Source organism: Otolemur garnettii, unplaced genomic scaffold, assembly GCF_000181295.1.
Source record: "Otolemur garnettii isolate 467f Iridium unplaced genomic scaffold, OtoGar3 scaffold00027, whole genome shotgun sequence".
Classification (NCBI taxonomy): Eukaryota; Metazoa; Chordata; class Mammalia; order Primates; family Galagidae; genus Otolemur; species Otolemur garnettii.
The window spans coordinates 9363246-9376989 of record NW_003852422.1 but is presented as its reverse complement, the minus strand read 5'-3'; positions in this window follow the sequence as shown (position 1 = coordinate 9376989).

Genomic DNA, 13744 nt, shown 5'->3' with positions numbered 1-13744 from the left:
TTAACAATGCAGCCTGGGTGTCAGACTCTGTTTTTCCCATTTCAGAAGGAAAGCTCCCTTTCCCGGTCTCAGACCTGCTTTCTCAGGCAGGCTGTGGGCAGTGACTGCTCAATCAGGTGAGGGTAGACAATTCCAGCTTCTTGTTCCAATCGAAGGTTTCTGCTGAATCATTATAGCTCCTGAGCCCCTCCCAAGATTGCTGAGACTGTTACGTATTTCACCATTCACCCCTTCACCACAGGAATTAATCTGGAAAGCATTTTCCAATAAACTTGCTATAAGGAAATCTTTGATTCGGAGTCTGCTTCCCAGAGCTTGACCTGTGAGCAACACCTATATCAAGATCATCCATAATGCTACTAAAAATGCAATTATTGGTCTTTATCCCAGGCCTATCAGATTGTAATATCTAGGATTAGAGGCTGAGACTCTGCATTATTAAAAAATGCCCCAGAGAATTATTTTTCTCATTAAAGTGACACTAACAATGATAGTTGTAATAATCTTGATCATATAAAATATCAAACAGTAGAAGTTGTTGGAAAGGTGTTCAGAGAATTTAAAAACAACCTTATGTAGGTTCTTGTGCCTGAAACATTTATGTTAATATAGAAGAATGTCTACAAGTTATCTCTGCAAAGCATAAACAGAGAAACCACTTGCAGAAAACAAAGATTTGAGTCTGCAGACCTGGGGTGTCTGTTCCCTATTACAGGAGCCAGATTAGCATACTTACCCTGTTGTTTGTATCTCAGATTCCTGCTGCCAGAAACTTCCAACCATTCTTTTTCTTTGGCAAGCTTCTGGAACGGTGAGCCAGAATGGCCAACTTCCATTGCTGAGACCCAAATCACTGTCCAAAGCTATTACTCCATTAGGAAACTGATATTATTGAAATGAGTATGTACCTGGAGGCTTCAACCTTAGAGACATCTCTCTTCATCTCGTTTCTCCTGTCTCTAAATCTAAATATTCCTAATTCTCTTCATATCCTTTTACCAATAGAAGCTAAGATTTGGAGAGTCTTTCTGAAGTGAGGGTCCCTAACCAGCACCTCAGTATCACCTGGATCTTATTAGAAATGCAAATTTTCAGACAATGTCCAATAAACCCTGGGGTTTGGACCAGCAATGTTCCTTTTCACAAGCCCTCCAGGTGATTTGGACACAGGCTGATATTTGAGAACCACTAGATACAACAAAAGGAAGGGAAGAGAGGAAGATCAGTTTGCCAAGTTCTTTCCCCAGGACTAGAGATTTGATTTTGTTTTTAGAATTCTCATAACAATTCCTCTTTGCCTCTACCGTTTTAACATTAGTTCCAGGGCTGCATCTTTTTTTTTAATTTATTTTTTATTTTTTTTCTTAGCCCATAATTTAATGATCTCCCTTTTTCTCCTATAGAAACAGATATGTAATAATCATCTCCAAGCCTCCAGTAAAAGCAGCTACTTCTGGCTCCAATGCAGGATCATCACTTGGAATATAATTTCAACAGAAACACCAACGTTGATCATAATAAAGCCATTTCTGGCCACAAGTTGAGTTCTGCAGTTAATAGAGAAAGGTTTCAAAAAGGACAAAGATACAAGTGTTAACTTAATCAGCTGTCATTCTTCAAAGCTTAATCAAACTCTAGTTTTTCTTAATGTGCTTATTTCATAAGCATTTCAAGTCTCAGTGAGAAGGCCAGGATATCAAACATTGACTACTGACCACAGCTATTTCTTCCCAAACTACCCTAAAATGGAAATAAATGGTGAGCAGGCACACGCTTTCATAAAACAAGTGATATAATAAGAAATACATATTTAGTCACCATCCTGGTTCCTGGCACAGAGCTCCTAAAATCCTTTGGAATATCCAGAGGGATAGGAGTGAAAGGATCCTCTTTCGTTACCCATAATAAACTAATTTCAGGTTTCATTACTCATAATTAGCTAATTTCCATCATACTTTTCATACTAATGAGGTGACTTTTGCTGACCTTTATGTAACTTCTGGACAGGGGCTAGATGCTAGGAGAACGGATCATGAGATTAGAGAGTTGGAACTCTCAGCCTCACTCGTGTCCCCCAACCGCCGTGAGGGGAGAGGGACTGGAGATACAGTGAATCACTAATAGCCAATGATTTAATAATCACGCCTACATGGCGGCCTTCACAAAGGCTGGGGACCAGAAAGTTTCCAGGTGGGTGAACATCTAGGTGCTGACAGAGGGTTGTGCAGCCAACCTCGTGGGAACAGACGTGCCTGTGCTTGGGACACTTCTGGATTTTATCTCATGTACTCCTTCATCGTAAAAGCCATAAAAAGCCAGTAGTAGTACAATAGTGTTGTCTTGAGTTTTGTAAGCCATTCTAGCAAATTACCGAAACTGAGGGAGACGTCACAGAGAGCCCTAACTTCTCACTCAAGTGAGAAGGGGACCCGCTCTTGGCCTCTGCCATGAAGGTCGTCTAGTGGACTGAGCCTTTATACGTGATGCCAATTCTGGGGGATCAGTGTCAGAATTCAACCAAATCGAATTGTTTGCTGTGGAGAAAAATACCCATACGTTTGGTATTAGAGAGTTGCTGTAAAGATCCTTCAGACAAGGAAAATTAACAAGTTAACTGGGCTTGGTGTATCCATTATTATATCTCTTCCTAATTAGTTCAGAACCACTGAGAAACAGGTGGAGGATGGGGGTTAGTTTTCTTAAGAAGAAAAGACTCATAGGAGGAGATTTGGCAGTGCTAATAAATGAGCTTGCTACATCTCCTTTGAGTTGAGCTCAGCACCTAGACTGCCAGCTTTTTGGACAGAAGGCAGACCCAGCTCCACTACACTTTATGAGGTAGCAGGAGAGAGGACAGGAGTGTGACATCTCTGCCCTTGGCAAGACGGAGTTGAGCCAGGCACTCCCACCAGCCAAGTTATGTCCGGTTGTGGGCAGGGAGGTTGCCCTAAGACTGTGTTGTAACACTAGTGGGTAGTGCTGGTACTCTAATGGGAGGAACTCCAAATGAAGACTTAAAACCAGTGGAAAGGAGTCCACGGGAAAACACAGCCCCCACAACAATGTTATCTCAGCCTTTAATTATTGAGTTTGACTATTGATCTAAAGTCTTTCAGAAGATAAGTTTTCCCCTCATGGGAGAAAATTGGTACTGGGACAAAATGCACTGCTTCTATCTTGCATGAAGCAGAACCATCAAAACAATTTTTCTCAGATAGCGGGTGGGTAATTAGATTTTACTCACAGAAAGCTCTGCAATGGGTCAGGAGAGTACATTAAACACAGAAAATGCACATTAAATTCAAGGCTGCTCTGACATCAGGCTGAAATTTCACTCCCTGTTCTATTTCCAAATCATACCCAACCACACTGTCAATATCAACAAATCAGTAAAGGCATTTTTATTTTAAAAAGCCAACATTAAAATGTCTCCTGTTTGAACATAACAGCCTCTCTGTCATCACATTCTAAGACAGTGGTTCAATCCAAAAACTAATTTTGATGGACTATTTTTTGGTTTGAAGGAACATGGTCTTAAATTGCACTGAAAAAAATATGAATAAATTGAGACTTTTATCTTCTATACATCAGTAACATCGGTGATGTGGCGGTGCAGGCTGCAACACAGCCCTTCTCAGCTCTGCCCCCTGTGACATTAGGTTGATAAAGCCACTGAGAATAAAAATGTTGATGCGATGGAAATTGTCAAGTGCCCTGGAGTTTTTGTTGTTGTTGTTGTTTTTTATTTTCTCTTTCTGAAAGTGAGTTTACCAGCACACAAGTACTTCATAAAAAGTAGATATTATGTATGTGAATGTTTTCCTTTGAAGAAAAGGACTTCCTTTTTCCAAGGAGGGCGTGGGCTGCTTGAAAATAGTTGATACCTTGCAGAACTCTACGCAAACACAAGGTCTTAAAAATCCTTTGTACTGCTAGTCCTTTCTGCCATTAGCCACAGATAAGGTAAAAGGCAGACAACTGTTCTCTCCCACAATGGAGTAGCAGAGAAAGAATGTTTGTTTTAAAGCTGTAGTTGTAGGTCAGAAAAAGTAAATCCAACAAGCATTGCCACAGGCAGGGACAGAGAACAAAGATAGTGGCCATGAAAAAGCCCCAGGATCAGCTCTCACTCCGCTTGTACAGGCTCCTGGAGTTCAGCTGTCTCCTCACCTTGAATTGATCCTATAACTTACTTGTTTTTATTTCTCATATGCTGGGGTGCTTTATTCAAAGCATGAAAGGTTTGAATAGGAAGCCATAATTATGATTTTTGTTTTTGTTTTTACTGCTCTAGGGGAACTTTCTTGAACACAACAAACTCAAACGTGGGCGCTGGTGGCCTCTTTTAGAGCGCTGACTGGCTAAAACCTAACTGCTCATGAGAACTTGTTTTATAATTAAGCATGATGATCAGGGGATTTTAAAAATTGAAGAGTGCCTGCACCCCATCACAAATGCCTGGCACGGTGATCAGAGGGTCTGATCTGGAGAACGTTAGTTTTGAGGAATAGTCATCAGAAGTGGAAAAGATGAGTTATACTAAGGTAATTATGTTAGAGGGCATTTTATGTTCCAAAGAAGCCAACAAAAAAATAGAACTTTGGAATGTAAGTGATTTCAATTCCAAGGCTGCATGAATTTTGCCACCGTGCTGCTTATTTTATAAGTCAGAGTTTTATTCTACCAGGTTCTAGCAAAACCATGTTGCTGTGTCGCTCATCGGCTCCTGTGGAAAGTGTTGTATTTAATTTATTGAAAAATTACATTTAAAAATTCACATAGGCAGAAGAGATCTCGTGGTTGGCACCCCTTGGTGTATGTATGCATGTGCCCTGGGTGTGCAGCGTGTCAGGGACGGACAGGTTTACCCCATTACTGTCTCTTGGAAATATGACTATGGCTGGATATGGATCGAGCCTTCCAGGGCTGAGAATGACTACAGTAGCCATATGCTTAAGGATGGAGGTTTTTATTAATAAGAAATTCCTAATTTTTCTTCTCAAACCTCTGACCTTTTCATGATCTTCGGATGTTCTGAAATCTGTGGGGACCTAGAGATCATTATGGGTTGTAATCACATGGCATGTGCTATGTTACCGTCTGGCGCTTATCTTGGTTTGTCTTGCTAAGAATATCACCCTCTGTGTTTTCAGTCTGCTTTATAATGTGGATAAACAGATCTGTCCTCCTTGAAACAAGACGAGTGTAGATCCTCCCACCGGTTTTCCTCTTCCCCCACCAATCCTTGGCACCTCCTAGCTTCTCACAACCTCTGGGGTTTTAGAAGATACTATTTGTAGTCTATAGATGTAGAGAAATCTCATTTGAGGGATGAAGAAACTGAAATTCAATGACACTAAGAAATAAATAAGGGAGTATAAAAACATTTATTTGTTGATTGCTTTTTCACCATTACAGAGTCTCACACAGGGCGGTGTGGGTGGGATCTGAATCAGATACTAGGAAGGCCTTATTCCCTCAGTGAGATTAAACACGCGAGAGGCGTCTTCCTGTTCCTGGTCCCCGGCTTCCTTTTTATTTTTGTTTCCACTTAGTATCAGCCACAGGTCACCATATAGCCTAGGCGTGTAGTAAGATTAGATTTGGGTAAGTGCACTGAATGATGTTACGCTATTTGCACTATCATGAAATTGCTAGCAGACGCATTTCCCAGAATGTATACCCATTATTAAGGAACATAATGTTACAGAATATACCGCATACACGTAGCTGTACATTCTCAAAGGAAGATCTCCATAGAGTTCCTTTCTCCCAATTTCCATTGGGGGTTAGGAACCTAACTTCAGAGGTCTCCTTACTCTAAATTCTTAAACTACCTTTTGTTATGAAGATACAAGAACATTTACTTTGCCTGTGGGTAAAACCAATTAGCAAGCTCCCTGGCCCAAGTCACTTTCCTCACCCTAGTTCTTAACGACCCCACCCACCCTTCTCTTTTAGTGGAACTGAATGCAGAATTAACCTTGTCCTTCCTCCTCTGTTGCAAGAGCACGAATACGGTCTTCCTTACCTGCTTCACTTCACCCGATGCAAACTGCAAGCTTGATTCTGCTACTTGAAATTCTTATAGCTCTGTAAAATTCAACCTATAAAATGGAAGATTATAACAGTACCTAGTTTCAGAGTTATCCTGACAATCAAATGAGGTAATGCACGAAACATTTTTAGCACCATTCCTGGCTCAGAGTAAGTACTAGCCATAATAGTAATGGGCTTATAATAATGAAAATAATAAGTACTGTTACTACATACTATTATTGTTACAGCTATTGTTGCAATATTGAATTATAATGGAAGGACAGTGAATTAACATTTTCCTCTGTCTTAAAACAGTCCTATGTCCTACTATTATAATGCTATTATTAATTGTCTCCTTTCATTGTAATGCTAATATGTGAGGTTCATTATGCAAGTAACTAAATTTCTAACTATTTAGGTACATTTAATTATCTTGTGAATTAATCTTTTCACCTTGTGTGTTAGACATTGCCCACACGTGGATCTTTCACTGACAATTAGCACTTCCTCTGTTTAGACTTCCACTGCCAAATTATTAACACCTCTGTAAAGGAGACTGAGAGAGAGAAGGAGATAAAATCTCAAACCTCCAGTTGCCCACATTGCTTTGGAAGCATTTAAATAAAGTGCTTTACTGAGCAAAGGGGATGGCTGAAGCTCTTGTCTTTTACATTCTCTGCCGTTGGCTCTGACTGCTCCTAAGGGCTCTAGCCATCTCTAGGTCACAGATATATACATTTTCTGGGGCAGGTGTTGGGGGGAGGAAGGGTTAGTTCTTTTGACTCTAGATCTCTTGAAATTCAGTTGGTTTCTGAAACCTGATGTTTTAATGATTGATAGCATAGTTTGTCTCTAAAGTGAATCAAGCACCAGTGTGTAAATAAACAAGCCTTTTTGGTCCGTTTGTTTCATCTGGGCCCAAACGGAACACAAATACCTATTTTTCAACTTTGTCACAGTTGAAGTGCCACGGGAACGGACCGAGTCTATAGACAGACTTTAGAAGGCTAGATTACATCTGCGTTTCAACTCCACCATTTAATATTTGTTAAAAAGAAATCCTTGTTGAACAATCCACTTACATTTTAACGCTTTGTATTGTTTGAAGGCCTGATAGCAAGCACTGCTAACCAAGATCAGTGGAGGGTATGTGAGTCAGGTCTGTGGGCGTCTATGGGAAGATAAACCCTGGGAACCACTGTGGCACTCTCTGTGCCCCATCTTTGTTCAAACTCCATGTTTGAGTTTTATTGAAAAAGACAGCCTGTCAGAGATTAGGACTGAAGAGTCAGTAATCTATTTCAGATTCACTATTTTCCCCTTCAGAAATATAAAAAATACATCAAAGAAGTATTTTTTTTTTTTTTGTCATTGCTTTGCTTTTTGATCCTTCCTACTCAAAGACTAATATTAAAGTGCATTTTACTTGGTTGTGGTGGTAAGATAAAAAAAAAAAATCCCATAATATACAGGAAAAATGAAAAAAAAAAAAACAGAAAGTGTTGAAAAACAATACACTTCCCAACATATTGAACACAGTTCAAAAGAAGCAGCTGATCCTTCAGACTGCCAGATGGGAACTCGGACAATGTTCCAGTGATGAGACTTAGATTCTCAAGGGGGCCTGGATAGGAGAGAGGAGGAGCGGCACCCTCCCATCTCTTTCAGGAGTTCTTAATGCTTATCCTCTAGAGCCAAAAATGACCTCATAAAACGTTTCTAGGCCATGTCTTTTTCTGGAGAGCCTTAATGTTCTTATATAGTCTTAAGAAAAAGCCGTAGTGACTAAATTTAAGTTATTTATTGGCCTGGGAATAAGACAGTGGGGAAAAGTGAGACGTAGTAAACCAAAAATCCTTTGGCTGTTGCAACTCCTCACACAAAAGCCTCGTTGGCCTCTGTGAAGTCTCAAGCAACTTTTTGTGGGATGAAAAAAATACAGTCTTCTCGAGTAGTAGTTATAGAAACACTCAGGCTTAGAGGGGTATAATTAAAGCTTACTTAATCATTTGTGCCAGTCAGAGGCGGGCTTCTAGGGGACTGTGAAAATGAATTTCGTATGGAGGGAGAATAATAATTGGCTAAAATTTGTGAAGTGTTAAACCTATTTTAAACAATTGTTAGAAGTTACCAAAATGAGAAATTATGGTTGGTCTCTGCTGGCATAAACATGAGCTCATGTTTCTTAGAAAACAGATGCATCTATTTTGCATATAATTATAAAACATATCCGTGTGTTACATAATATGTAGCGGTATCATAACAGCCTTTTGCAACTTTTTCTTGTGACTGAATGTATACATTTAATTATAAATAATTATGCCGTTTACAAAGTTCATAGCCTGATCTCTGTATTACAGAAAGTAATTTAGAATCACATCCAGTTCTTTGTCTGCATTTTCTAAATGTTATTCGTAGATCTAATAAAAGTCTTCAAAAAGACAAAAGGGAACGAAATCAAGGAAGATACTTGTTAAAAGTATCATTAACCAGTTTGATGAGAGTATTTCAAAATGTATATGAAAATAGCACACTGTATTCCATGATTGCATTAATGTACATAGTTATGCTGTAAGAAAAAAAATAAAAAAATAAAAAAGTATCATTAATTATCTTTCTTTTTTTCCCTCTGTCTAAGAAAACCAATAAAAATATTTTCATTCTATTATAGTGAAAATATTTTATTTTCTTCATTTGGCCATCAAATGCCTTGAAACATGAGATTTTACAACCCACTTTCTCCTGCTGTGTTCTTATTCACTGTACAAGGGATATCTTCACCTACTTTTTATTCAATAAACATTTATTGGATATTTATTGTCAGCCAGACTTTATCTTAGATATCGAGTGTCACTAAAGTATAGAAATTCCTCAACTTCTGTACTCTGGCATTGAACTTCTTCCTTTTCAAAAAAATACCCATTTTGTGCATTCAGAAATTATTTTTATGAGCTTAATTATCAAACCTATGTTCTCCACCTTAATTTCTATCAAATTTCCAAATCTACATTTGAAACTATTAATGCCAATTTGTGTAGACATGAAGGACACTGCAAAGTTAATATTTTTCAAACTGAATTCATCATTTAACACAAGACTTCTCTTCCCTCCACAAATTTAAGATACAGGGTCCACTAGTCTCTTTTCACAGAGAGCCATGGAAGGATCTTCTCATTCTTCATCATCCACAAGGTTGTCTTTGTAAAAGCACTCAAATTAAATTCCACCTCTTCACATCTCTTGTTCCTTCTTTGTTACTTTACCTGAGCAACTGTGTTAAGCCTCTGAGGCATTCAGGGTCTGCCCAGGCTGGCCTGTAATGCTCTCCATCTCTCTCTCTTTATATATATATAGATTTATATTCTACATTTAGAGAGATTCACATGTACCCTTACAGAGGAACTAAAAAGGAATGGTACAGCACATACATGCCCAGAGCAACAATGGTGGCAAGTGTCACGCAGCAGTTACATAATTATGAAATCAGTGTTATGGTTATCAATGTTATGGTGAGAACACCCAGACAATTTTGTCTGACCCTCCAGGTTCACAGTACTGTCGTTTCTTTCCTCTTCAGTCCAGATTTAATCGACAGCTTATAAGGCATTGAGTACAAGTTACATGCATAGTATATTTTTCCATAAAGACAAGCTTCCTTTTTAGGAAAATATCCTAATTAGTTTATGATAAGAAATGAAACTATTTTGCAATTTATTCCTTTGCCAATCAAAATGTCTGTGCAAAAAAATCTGTACCATTCCTTTTTAGTTCCTCTGCAGCCCCCAGTGAGCAGAGCGGAAGCCTCCTCGGTTGGCCTCCTGCACTGTTACTGCCTCACCCCTCATTTCATTCTGAGTCATGAAAGTCCAATTCCAGCACATTCGACTTTAGCTCATGGTTCCCTTCTGGTTTCTGATTTATGAATCTACGTTTATCACCTATTTTCAGTTCAACTTCAGTATGGTCTGCAAAACCACACCGGCCTCCAGAGCTCCCATTTCTAACTACTGATACAAGTCTTTGCCTTCGATGAAGTTGGCACTTGGGCACCTTTAGTTGGGAGCACATTCCAGATGTTCTCAGCTGTCTGCACTGGCACACAAAATGCTGCTGCAGTTATGTTTTCTTGTGGCATGAATGGGTGTTACTTTCAGAACCCTTTGGAATGAGGGAAGTCCTTGAATTGTGGACTGTATCAGCATGTATAACATTTGCAAAGGATAATATATTTAATTCATTATTTATAATGGAATGTAAATGCTGTAATAAGGTAACCAGAGCTATACATAGCACCATTACAGCTGCATGTTTTCAGAAAAATCTCTGCGACGTGGTATTTCCCCTTACCGTCGCTACAGTCTGTGAGAGGCAGGTTAACCGGCTGCCATGCCAATTTTGATTTTATCTGACCACAGTACTCACTGATGTCCCTGCGTACACTTGCTGAGAGTATGCACAAATTGTTTTCATTCATTTCCAAATGAACAATAAATGTTCGTTGTTTTTCAGGACAATGCATGTGAATCAATAGTAAGTGCACACTGTGGGATTTTATCCTCTTCAGATAAAGACATTGATGTCTTAGCCACCAAATCAACCGTGTCCACAGTGATAAGTACAGGAAAGCTGATCACAATAGCTCGAGATTTGAAAAGCCTTAGGGTAGAGCAGTGAAGTTGTGACATAAGCAGTACTGAAGTGTGTTTTTATCTCAATTACAACATTAGAGTGGAAAATGAACCCTTGAAAGTGGAGGAGGTATAGTGTGACAGGACCACAGAAAACCCAGTCACCGCCCCTGATTCAGGGGCCAGATGTGGGTGTTAGTCAGGCATGTGTGGTTAGGTGAGGTATGTGAATTGTGATGTACTCGGTGGGGAAGGGATTTATTTTTACACTCCACTCCATAAAAAATCATTAATTATGAATTAAACTGTAGTGTTCTTTAGTGCAAGTTGAAACAGCATTTTCGAAGACTTACTTGAAATACAATGAAATGTAGCTCGTGGCAATCTCAAAGCAGTTTACATATGAACTTATTTTCATTTTGACACTGTTTTCCATTAAAATTCATACCAGAAGAAAGACATAAAAATGTCTGTGGTTTTTTCTGAATGGAAAAACCACTAGCGAATGATCTCAGCTATGGAAGGAACTACTCTAAAATTCTGGAAAAGTCATATAAAAACGTTTTTTCTTGTTTTTACTCTTCCAGTAAAGAAGAAAGTGGTAGCCAAAATTTTCAAAAGCATTCAGTGACAAAAAGCCCTTTTATTCTTGGTAAATTTGAAACTTATCCTTTTCTTTGATAAAATATGTTTATTTATATAACAGGAGCAAAAACATATATCTTTGAGGGTTGCAGGAAATCCAACATAATTTTTTTTAAGCCTCTGGTAAATTCCTCAGTATTAAACTATTGTCACATGACCGACCATCAATATTCTCTTCCAAGAAATTTTTGATGAGTAATAACTCTCACAAAAAAAGTTACTATTTCTAGTAACTCCTCACACCAAATGCGGGCATACTTCCTTTTATTTCACTCTGCAGATTTTAAACTTCTTTTACAAATGGAAGATTTATGGTGTAAAGCAAACCTATTAGTGCCATTTTTTCAAGGGTATGTGCTTACTTTGTGTCTCTGTGACGGATTTTAGTAATTCTTGCAATACTTCAAGCTTGCCCAGTATTATCATATTTGTTGTGATGACCTGTGCTCAGTGACCTGTCATGTCATTATTTATTGTTACTGTTTGGGGGCACTCTGAGTGGTACTTGCACAAGATGGCAAATTTGATGTTGTGTGTATTCTGGCTGCTCCACCGAGAGACTATCCTCCCAACTCTCCCGCTCTTTTCCCTAAGACACAACAATATTGAAATTAGGCCAGTTAGTAACCCTACAATGGTCTCTAAGTGTTCAAGTGAAAGGAATGATCTATTTCTCAATTTAACTCAAAAGCTAAATGATTAAGCTTAGTAAGGAAAGCATGTCAAAAGGCTCAAAACTCGGCCTCTTGTGCCAAACAGGCAGGCAAGTTAGGAACGCAAAGGAAAATTTGTTGAAGGAAATGAAACATCTCACTCCAAGGAACACAAGGATGATAAGACAAGAAAGGCGTATTGCTTATATGGGGAGACCTTAGTGGTCCGAACAGAAGACCAAACCAGCCACAGCTTTCCCTTAAGTCAAATCCTCATCTAAAGCAAGGCTCTAACTCTCTTCAATTCTATGAAAGCTGAAAGATATGAGGAAGATGTAGAAGGAAAGTCTGACGCTAACAAAGGTTGATTTGTGAGGTTTAATGAAGGAAGTGAAGGGAGGCTTGTCCATAAAAGAAAAGTGCAAGGTGAAACAAGAGCTGACATAAAGGCTGGAGCAAGTCATCCAGAAGATCTAGCTGAGGGGATGGAGGAAGATGGGCGCCCTAAGTAACCGTTTTCAATGTAGACAAAGCAGACTTTTATTGGCAAAGCAATGCTATCGGGGTAGAGGAAATATGCCAAACCCTGGCTTCAAAGGTTCAAAGGCTGACCCTCTTGTTAGGGGAGAAGTCAGCTGGTGACTTTAAGTTGAAGTTGATGCTTGTTTACTATTCTGAAAATTCAAAGGCCGTTAACAGTTATGTTAAATTTACGCTGCTTGTGTTCTGTAAATGGAACAACAAAGCCTAGGTGCCAGCACATCTATTTAGAATACGGTTTACTGAATATTTTAAGCCCACTCTTGAGACCTACTGGTCAGCGACAACAACAAAAAGATTCCTTTCTGATGCTGACAAGGTGCCTGAAGGAACTGAGGGAGATGGGCAAGGAGAGTAATGCTGCTTCACACCTGCTCACACAATATTCACTCTGCAGCCCAGGGCTCAAGGATGACGTTCTTGTCTTATTATGTCCAAAATACATTTTTAAGGCTATAGCTGCCATAGATAATGATTATTTTCATGTCTCTGGGAAAAATAAATTGAAAACTTGCTGGAGAGGATTCTCCATTCTAGATGCTGTTAATATTTGTGATTCCTGGAAAGAGGTCAAAATGTTAATATTAACAGGAATTTGGAAGAAGTTAATTTCAATCTTCTTCACAGATAAATCTGTGAAGTCTAGGACTTCAGTGGAGAAAGTAACTGCAGACATGGTGAAACAGAGAAAGAATTAGAATTAAAAGTGGAACCTAAAAGTGTGACTGAATTGGTGCAATCTCATGGTGACACTTGCAGGGATGAGGAGGTGCTTCGTACGGATGAGCAAAGAAAAAAATTTTCAGAGCTAATCTACTCCTGGGAAGATGCTCTGAGCACTGTGAAAATGACAACAATGGATTTAAAGTATTTTGTAAACTTGGTTGATAAAGCAGCAGCAGAGTTTGAGAGGATTCATTTGGCTGGTGAAAGAAGCTGGTAAAATGCTACGGAACAGCATCACAAGCTGCACAGAAAACTTAAGAAAAGGAAAAAGTCAATCAATACAGCAAACAGCCTTGTTGTCCAATATTCAGCAACCAGCACCCTGAGCAGTTAGCAGCCATCACAATGAGAAAAGACCTTCTGCCAAAGAAAATTTTATGGCTGAGATGATTATTAGTATTTTTTTAGCAATAGCCTATTTTTTAATTAATTAATTAATTTATTTATTAAAACAGAGTCTCAGTCTGTCACTCTGGGTATAGTGCTATGGCATCATAGCTTGCAGCAACCTCA